We start from the raw sequence: 10,859 nt of genomic DNA on the forward strand, positions 1-10,859 counted from the left end.
TCTCTCTCTCTCTCTCCCTCTTTCTCTTTCTTTCTTGCAATGACGATGACTCGTCGAGAGCGTTGAGATCGCAGGGTCACGCCTACGCGCTTCCGACTATCGACACTATGATAATACGTCGACGATAACGATACGCGAGCGGATTCTAATCGCGCATGCACGTGCGTCCAAAGTGCATATGCCGACATTAGAATGTGCTGCTTGATATAACTTTGGTGTTGTATGTCATAATCATTTAGAACACGGAGTGCGTTAGAATTTCTTATTTCGAGTAAGATAGAAATATTTTTATAGAGTATTCTTTTATATTTTCAATTCGAATTACACGTTTCATTGTGTATAGAAATATGCGTGCGTGTATGTATTTATGATATTAAATATTATGCGATGTTGAAAATATCGAAGAAAAATATCTAATTACGAATTATGAAATACTATTTCGTTGAGTTTGATATGGTTAAGATATTATTAGAATTATAATTCTAATAATAATGAAATATTATTAGAATTATATTAGAAATCTGTTATTCTTAATCGAATCGATCTACATAAATGTATTATTTCATTATATTTTATTATGTTTAATAATTAAGATATACAATAATGTTGATATAGACAAAGATATTATTAGAATCTATATAAATTATATCATTTATTTTATTCTATTTCATTATATTCAATAATTAATATATATGTAAGAATTATAACGATCTTTAATGACGAAACTATCTATCTGTGAACTGTTATTACTTTTATATTTATTCTCTTAAACAGTTAATAATTAAAATATAAAACAAATCATACGTATAACGATCGTTCATTTTAAAAATCATTTTAAATCGATATCACAAAAAATTATATTCAATATAGAAATACATTTTCATTAATAAATCGTTATTATAATTTGTTTGTTTTACGTTCATATACTCGTTAATCGCTTTATTCGAAAATTATAAATACCTTTCTATCCTCTTATCACCATCTCTTACGTCTCTAACATTTCTTTCTTTTTTTTTCTTTAGGCAAATTTATAATTGATCGAATTACAAAAAGAAATACATAACTACGTAAAATCGGTGAAAGCGGTGAAAGAGGGAAAGAAACGTTGAAGGTCAAAGTGTAGCCCTTCGACAAGTACTTAGTTTGGTGTCTCGTAACCGACTGACATTTAATAACGTTAATCGTTGGTAATAAACGTGGCAACACAAGTAAGTTCTCGCGCGCGTGCGCGCATTCGCGCAAACGAGCGAGCGAGTGAGCGAGCAAGCGAGCTAGCGATGCGCAATTAAATCTTTAATGACTATTATTTTACCCGTAGCTTATTAAAGGTATACATGTATGTAAGTAGATATAACGTATACGTACATAAGACATATACAAGGACTAACGCGTAAAGAGAAAATAAGAATGGAGAAAAAAAATAGAAGAGGAGGAAAAGGAGGGTGGAGGATGGTGAGGTGGATTGAGACGAGGGGGATGGAGAGGGTAGAAAGAAGAAACGAGCGATCGCTAACAAAATAACGCCTTAGGCAAACTGGAAGAATCGATTTTAGAAATTGCACGTTTCAGTACGACGAAACTCGTTTTCCTCTTTCCTTTTTCTTTTTTGTTTCTTTTTTTCTCTTTCTTATTTTATTTTGTTTCGTTTTTTTTTTCTTAACATTATTATCAACGTTTCTCATTTCGTAGGTAATTGATGTGGTAATATTTGAAGATGTATAGACGAGATCGGCATGTATAATTTTTAACCTTCATTACGATAAGAACCATCGATTCGTTCACCTAAAGACGATGATCATAATTTTATTAAATCGAGGATTGTTTTTCTAATAAAATTTTTTTCTAGTGCTAATCGATTACTCTAAATAGATATGACAATTAGAAATATATAGAAATCAGTATAAGAATAGAAAGTGACTTATTCATTCGAGTATATATATATATATATACACACATTATATTCTAAAGATAAAATCGATCGAATGAAGAATAGAAAGAACGAGTATAATTAAAATAATTTAAGAACGATTATGATAAGAAAAGAAAAAATTTAGTTGCTTATTTTATATATATTTGTTTAAAACATTACAAGGAAAAATAAATAAATAAAAATAAACATTTGATATATTATCAAAATCATTGAAATTGAAACTGCTATAACGAGTATGATGTAGGGAGGATCTTAATTCAATAACGTTATATCAATGATCGTAAAATAAATTAATTTACGCAAATTTGTTATTTTTTGTATAAAACATTTAACAAAAAATACAAGTAGACGTGCATAAGATTACTAAAATTATAAAAAAATTATAATAATCGATTTGAAAGTTATAACAAAATAATCGAACAATTAGGTGACGATAAATAATTCCTTCCTCTTTTTGTCTTTTTTTTTAAGCATAATGATCGATCCACTTTTGTTCTCTTGACCATGAACGATAACAGTCGGAAGTATCGATATCGACGATCGTTTTACTCACGTCAAACGAGAGGATATGTATCTCTCACTCTCTTTCATTTCGCCCGTAACAGAGAACTTAAATGTTGTGCAATATTCCTCGCTGATAGGCTGACTCAGTCTGGTGAAATGCAGCGCGGGTGTTCCACCGGTTTAACCACGTGTTCGTGTAACCACTTACAAGAAACATATATATGTAGTTTGATCGTACCGACCAGTTCGTTTCGCAATTACAGAATAGGCTTCTCTCGGCCCTGAAAAAGAATACCTTTGCTCCTTTGCTCCTTTGCTCCTTCGTTCGATATTTTTTTTTCTCACAATGGATAGATAGACACACGCTCGATGTTTAACTTCGAAATAAGGACAATAAATAAATACATACGTACATACATACATAGATTAGTTTCAAGAATGGCTACCGTGACTTATTTACTCGAGTAAGTATATATATATATATATATATATATATATATATATATATATATATATATACATATTTTTTTTTTCGAAAGATAAGATCGATTCACAAGATCAGTCGTAAATATTAAATATAACATGTAGGAACGTTAAACAAAATTTTTCAATCCAATATCACATAACAATTTCAAAGAAAAATCAAGAATACTGTTTATCGTTATTGCAAAAACATTTAACCAGAGACACGAGGTATAATTTATTACGTCTAAACCTGGTAACGATTGAGAACATCTTGTGATAAACGACAGGTAATTTTATTGATTGGTAAAATTTAATCGCAAGGACCGGTTTATAAATGCCAATAAAGAGCAAACGAACCGTTAAGCTTACGAGTGTTTTTTTAATCGCAACGTTAATTAAACTCTTATGAACGATGTTAGATCGAGTTAACAGTAAGAAATCGTGAGAAGGACGATCATCTTCCGGTCAAGTGTGTCTATCTCTGTTTCTACGTGTCTGTGTGCACGCGCGCCCGCACTTGTAAGAGAAAAAGAGATAGAAGACAAGAAGAGTCGTCTGGAAACGTAGATCGCTTCTTGGATAAAATCATGCTCGAGAGACGTTTTCTCCGCGTGCGGAAAAGTTTATCTTGGCGCGTGGCCAACGAAACGCGTTTTGTTGAAGGGTTATAGACTTCTATGTCTCTTAAGAACGCTAATCTATCTTAACGGTTAACCAACGATCGATTTTGCCGCGTTATCGTCGTCAAAACTCTAAAGCTATTATTTATCGTCTTTACTGAGTCATCGATTATCAGGATGAATATCTTGAGATCCTTTGTTTCTCATGGAGATTTTCTTTCTTTTTTTTTTTTGTTTTGTTTTCTTTTTCATAGCGTTCACCAATTTTCTTATACGCGAATAAACTCCTTCAAATGCACGCTTACGTTGTTTCGTCCCTTTTTAATATATTTTCGCACGTAATATTTGATATCAATTGTAACATACGTAAATTACATTTCTTTTTTATTTTTCAATTGAAAATCTTTTGGAATATCTAATTTATGGAATACGTGTTGTTAATCAGTACATTTGTTACATATGTGCTAACGTCTGCTTGCAATAAATTTCAAATTAATTATCATTTAATAATACTAACGAATAAAACTTACGCGCACGTAAAACCCATTATATGTCGGTATTATGTGTGATATATGTTAAGGGGAATCTGAATTTGATTATCTTAATTTATTCGACAGAAATTATTTCAAGAATCTAATAAATCTAATGTATAATTTAAAAGAACGGTGTGCCTGATGATTAAGGGTTAACGCGTTAATTTGTATCTTTTTCTTCGTTCCCTTTTCTTTTTCTTTTTCCTTCGTTTAGTTATTAATCGAGATTAATTTAACTTATTTAATTTTCTAGTCTCAATCTATTTCTATCTTGCTAATCTTAATGACAGTTCTTAGGACGATACTTTTTCTTTCTTCTTCCTTCTTTTTCTTTCTCACGATCTTCTATTCACAAGTATAGCTTTTAGAATTGCTATACCTGATATTTGAAAACATCATTCGCAATAGAATGGTTCAGTTTGAACGTTCCGTTATCTCTCCAGTCAAATTTCATTTTTTTTCTTCTTCTTTTATTCTTTTTTCTAGTAAAAAAAAAAAAAGAAAAAAAGAAAAAAAATTAAAAATTCCCCGGTGACGAGAGCGCGGAATCATCACTTTTTCACGAGAAACCGAGCTCGCATTATTTGCCCGCGGGTATTATTACCTGCCTACTTCGTAGGATATATTCGTGAAAGAGGAATTAGCGTGGGCAAACCTACAATTACCTTTATCAAAAACAAGTGGACGCTCTCTCTCTCTCTCTCTCACGCGCGCGCGCTCGCGCTCGCGCGAGTAGGTGGATTCGCGGAAAGCAATTACATGTAAATGCCCCGGTGTCTCGCATGGCAACCCATCTCTCGAGTCAGGGCCGAATTAGCATTTGGACTCGGCTGTTTTCGTCCTCGTCGACTAAATTCGCCTTCCGCTTGGACCTCGAAATGTTAGTCGTACTCGAAAAATGTATATCATTGACCGACAAAGTTTTACGTTTTTTTATCTTTTTTTTTGTCTTTCTCTCTATCTCTCTCCCTTCCTCTCTCTCTCTCTCTCTCTCTCTCTCTCTCTCTCTCTCTCTCTCTCTCTCTCTCTCTCTCCTTGTTTTATTTTTTTTTCTTTTCAATCATTTCTCAGGTCCTCTTTTTTCTTCAGAATACTTACGACATTAATACGATCAAAGCGTTAAAATTACTTACGTATGCATATAATTTTAAACATACATACATGTGTCGTTACACGTGTTATATGGATAAGAAATGTATACCATTTATAAATATACATATATATTGTCTCAAATCCAGCCATGCATTTGTGAAAACAAAACAAAAAATAAAGAAAAAGAAAGAAAATCGAGAGGATAATCTGGGAGATTTAAAGAAAAAAATTGTCGAAAGGATGGAATAGAATGTGATCTTAACTAAAGAAAAAGATTGACGAACGCGGGTATATATGTACGTGTATGCATGTATGCATGTATGCATGTATATATTATATGAAAAGATTTCCATATAATTCAACTCGTAATTCATCGGAAGACAATCACATTATCCCGTCGAGCTTCATTATCACAACGAATGTATATAGTCGGCTACTCTCGAAATTATGAATCTCTCTCTCTCTCTCTCTCTCTCTCTCTCTCTCTCTCTCTCTCTCTCTCTCTCTCTCTCTCTCTCTCTCAACTGGTCGATAATACGTCGACGATGCAATCAGCAGCCTTGAATTCCAGGAAATTTCGAACTCGACCGATCCATCGTCGGCCTTTCCTCGATACGCCGAGTTATTGCGTCAGAAGTCTACGGTATCGTTGTGTAGGCGATGTGCGTGTCCTTATCAAATGCGTAAAAAAAAAAGGAAAAAAAGAAAGCAAGAAAAATAGAAAGAAAGATAGAAAAAAGAAATTAACTCTTGAACGTTCGTTTTATTGTCTTTATATATAGAAAACTCCGCCATTTTCAGATAATAGATTGAACCTAACAGACACGAAACGCATGAACAAGAGAAAACTCTGGTAAATATTATAAGACGTTGATTTTTCTTAGCGCATCAATCGAATTGTTTCGATTCGATCGAACTCGGAATTGAATCAATTGGGAGAAAAAAGGAATTATAATTGTAATAATAATATTATTTATTATTATTATTATATTAATTATTATTATTGTTGTTATTATTATTATTATATTATTACTATATTATTATTATTATTATTATTATTAATATTATTACTACTATATTAATTGTTATTAAATTATTATTGATAATATCATCATTATTATTGTTTAATATATATTATTTAATATATATTTAATATATATTATTATTGATAATATAATAATAATAATAATAATAATAATTATTATTATTATTATAAATGAAGAAGGAGAAGAAGAGGAAGAGAAAAAAGAAAAAAAAACAATAAAAATAAAAATAAGACGAAGAGGTATTAAGAAAGAGAACGATCTTTCTGTATCTTTCCCTTTCTCGCTCTCTCTCTCTCTCTCTCTCTCTCTCTCTCTCTCTCTCTCTCTCTCTCTCTCTCTCTCTCTCTTTCTGTGTCTCTCTGTCTCCGTCTCTTTGATCAGCTTGAAACGCGATGCCCCATCGCGCGCGCCGATCTTGCCTTTATCGTTAATTAACGACGCGTTACGTTGCACGTCGTAATTCGCAAGGATACGATGGTAAATTAAACGGTTGCTTGGTAATGCGACGAGGAAAGCGAGGAACGTACACATTCGCCGAACGAAAAGGCGCCCTCATTATAGACCTCGTACAAACACACAAATCCATATATTTATACATATGTACGTACGTACGTATGTATATAAGTACATACGTAACGTAACGTAACGTATACACGCACGTTCGATGAATTTCGCGTCCGGACAGGATCGCGAATCGCGATGGAAGCTCTCGTTCCGAGAAATCTGTCTGTGAACCGGCTGATATCGCACGTCGCTAGTAGCGAAAGATACGAACGTCGAACGTGCCGATTAAATAAGGACTAACATAAGCGTTAATCCGACCTTCATCGTTCTTTATCCCTCTCTCTCACTCTCATTTTATCATTCTATTTCTTTTCCTTTCTCTCTCTCTTTCATTTTATCTCTCTATTTCTTTCCCTTTCTCTCTCTCTCTCTCTCTCTCACTCTTATTACACTCTCTCTTTTTCTCTCTCTTTCGTTTCACTCTCTTTCTCTCTCTCCCTTTCACTCTACTATTTGCCTTTATTTCTCTTTTTCTCTATCTCTCCTTTACTTTTTCTCTCTTTTTATTTTTCTTTTCATTTCTCTCTCTTTCTCTCTTTTTCTGTCTGTTTTCTCTCTCTCTCTCTCTCTCTCTCTCTCTCTCTCTCTCTCTCTCTCTCTCTCTCTTTCTCTCTCTCTTTTTCTCTCTTACTTTCTCTTGACTTTTCCTTTTCTCTTTTCCGCACTTAGCAGGACGTAATGCGCGTTATCGTCTCGGATAAGCCGATAAAATATTCCCACGGCAAAGTGTCTCGCTAAGAGATACCTAATCCGCAAACTGGAAAAACGTTTCTTCGTCGTGTAAACGTAGGAGCGAGAGTATAATTAGAGCCTTGTCGTTACTCCTGCAAGCCACCATTCTTAGATAACGTAATCGATAGTTTACACGAGTGTACCGTTATCAAATGCGATAAAACCAACGATATTCGATTATCAATTACGTTAGCTGCAAAGTGATTCTCTCCTCCTCTTCCTTCTTCTTCTTCTTCTTCCTTATTCCCTTCTCTCTCTCTCTCTCTCTCTCTCTCTCTCTCTCTCTCTCTCCTTATCTTTCTCTCTCTTTAAAGAAAGAAAGATCGTTCGATGATTGTTTCTATACTTCGCTAGAAAGCCTTGGAATTTTCTGTAATTGCCGACGGGATTTCGATCGACCGACTCGCGGAAGCTGTGGAAACGAGGAAGAAATAGGAAAAAAGGAAATAGAAAAAAAAGAAAAAAGGAGAAAGAAAAATAGAAAAGGAAGGGTTCTACGTCCTAGTGTGAGAGAAAACTGCGAATCGTACATTCTTCCGTCTCTTTGTCGAGATTGTCGAGCGATAGTTTCGATAACCACATATGTATGTATGTATGTATGATTAGCGTTTCTTCGCTTAACACATTACTGACCGATCAACAATGTACTCGTGTTTACACACCTATATATATATAATTATATGCAGCTTATGTAATTATGTATTTAATTTTGTATAAATCATTATTATAGTATTGTTTATTTTATAGCGTTTGCTCAATATTATATATACATACATACATACATACATACACACATATATATATATATATACAATTATATAAATAGATGATAATTATGTAGATTATTATATAGATTATAAATTTACATAGATATACAATCTCATTTGGAATTGAATTTATATAAAATTTTCTTGAACGTTTAATATTTTTAATTAATTACGAGTACAGTTATCGCGATAATGAAACGCATTGTGTATTATTTTCTTTTTCTTTTTCTTCTTTTTTTCATATAAAATCGACCTGCGGTAAGAGTTTAGTATTTCAAAAAATTCTTATGTCGAAGACTCGTGCTCGTCGTTACTTTTTTTTTCTTTTTCTTCTTCTTTTTTTCTACTAGTTTAGTCAAATCCAAAAAATCCTTTATCAAAGAGGAAACGAGACGAGACGAGACGAGACGAGACGATACCCAAGGATTGTAAACGACGGGACGAGATACATACTTGTACATTTGAATTCCGAGTAAGAAGCGTCGTGAATCGCGCAGGAAGTAGTACATACGTGTACGAACGTGACCGCATCGTGTACACTACGTGCTAGCACATCACCAAACGCAAAAAACCAAGAAAATCCAATCCCTAACTTGTTTCTACTTCTTCGTCTTCTTCTTCCTCTTCATCTTCTGTTTTTTCCTTTTATTATTTTTATTCGTAAGATTTTGCGACTAAGAAAACAAAACAATATTTTTTCGATAACGATTATACAACATACGATGAGTCACTGCAGTAATTAGTTGATAAGTTAGATTTAGAACGTTTGGAATCGTTCGAAAGTTAAAAAAAAAAGAAAATTAACTTACCAATTATCGTATTTCGCAGTATGTGACTCCATTGTCGTAAGCTTGTTCCCTTATCGGACATATAGATATCGACTTGTCGCACGTAACCCTATATATGTATTGTATGTAAGGTGATTCAACGATCCATGTCGTACATTTATTCTACATCTGTAAAATAAAGAAAAGAGAAAAAAAGTCGGAAAAAGAGAAAAGAAAAGAAAATAGAAACAAAAAAGAGAAAAAAGAAAGAAAACATTACGAACGAGACGAATTCGTCGTTAATATTCATCGATCTTTTACTTTTGATTTTTTTTCTCTCCTTTTTTATTTATCGATTCTTATACATATTATTTTTTGTCTGTTTTTCTCTCAAATACGATTTTATTTTCATAAAATATATATATCGCACGAGATATGTATATCTCGCAGCTTCCATTTCGGTCCAAACTTTTATAGGACCCTCGGACTCTGCGTGTCGTCTTTCGGTTAACTGTCGTAAGTTTTTCTTTTCTTTCTCTCTCTCTCTCTCTCTCTCTCTCTCTCTCTCTTTCTTTCTCTTTCTCTCTTTCTCTTTTTTATTTCTCTGACAAGAGAACCTTCCCTTCACCCCAATCGGCGGTCCCCCTCCCCGTACCCCAGGCCCCCCTCACGAAACAATTTAAAAGACCCCGTCGATTCGAAGGACTTTTAAAGTTTAAAGAGCCATCCCTTGGAGCACGAGGTCAAAGAATTCACGGTTAATGCTCGTTCATCGTGTCGCTTAAAACGAAATCGTCGAGTCGAACGTAAAACGGCCGGCACGCTCTTCTCTCTCTCTCTCTCTCTCTTCTCTCTTGCACCCTGGAGACATTTTAAGATCCTTTTTACCCAGCATGGAAAAACGCACTTTCTCACTTTTCACGAGGCAACCTAGTCTTTTGTACGATACCAATCGCATTGTCGGCGAATAGGTCGTATATACATACATATGTATATGACAGGTATAAAAATATATATGATCTATATATACATATATGAATTTTACCTGCCGTATATATATATAATATATGTAATATATAAAATATATACAATATATACCATATATATATATACATGTATATACGTATATATATGTATATAGCATATATATATTATATATTATATATATATGATAAAATTTATATATATATAGATTATATATATTATTTGCCACATATTGTATATATATGTATTTTATTTGTCATACATATAGATATATATATTTTACTTATCATATATATATACATATTTATACCTGCCACCGAGGAAATCTATGGAAACTCCGACCAACTATTTTTTGCGATAATTTGACAACACGATTAAGACAAACAAAGACAGACACAGAAAGAAAAAAAGACAGACAGAAACACAGAGACAAAAAGAGAAAGAAGAAAAAAATTGAACTGGTTCGTAAGCAAGTAAATTAGAGTTGTAACTTTCCATCAGCGTCGATATCTTTATTGCTACTAAATCATACAGCATCGGAATTAGATTTTTCTCTGATAGAAAAAAAGAAAGACAGGCAGAATCAGAGACAGAAACACAGACAGAGAAAAAGAAAGAGACAGAGACAGAGACAGAGATAGAAAGAGAGAGAGAGAGTGAGAAAGAAAGATCTTAGGAAGGAGTAGAGTGGCGTGTTTCGATGCGCTTAGAGTCATCGATATAAATGGATATAAGCGTACGAAAAGTGCCGCACGAGAGTTCTGGCAGCTCGCTCGACAACGCATAGACCTTTCTCGACTGCGATTAGTCATCGACACTCGTGCTATCGTCCGATGGAAAAATTACGAGCTCTCC

At 33.4% G+C, this 10,859-nt stretch overlaps 1 long non-coding RNA gene across 2 annotated transcripts; it reads right to left on the reverse strand.

The window, feature by feature from the left end:
* Positions 1 to 7,322: 7,322 nt before the first annotated feature.
* LOC127069650 (uncharacterized) lies at positions 7,323 to 10,518 on the reverse strand. Of its 2 annotated transcripts, XR_007783647.1 has the most exons (4): positions 10,315 to 10,518; positions 9,305 to 9,881; positions 9,063 to 9,209; positions 7,323 to 8,927 (listed from the first exon to the last, which is right to left on the reverse strand). It is a non-coding gene; the product is annotated as an uncharacterized LOC127069650 (long non-coding RNA). The 2 variants fall into 2 exon arrangements; XR_007783646.1 differs by lacking the exon at positions 9,305 to 9,881.
* Positions 10,519 to 10,859: the final 341 nt, after the last annotated feature.

This window comes from Vespula vulgaris, chromosome 16, assembly GCF_905475345.1.
Source record: "Vespula vulgaris chromosome 16, iyVesVulg1.1, whole genome shotgun sequence".
Lineage (NCBI taxonomy): Eukaryota > Metazoa > Arthropoda > Insecta > Hymenoptera > Vespidae > Vespula > Vespula vulgaris.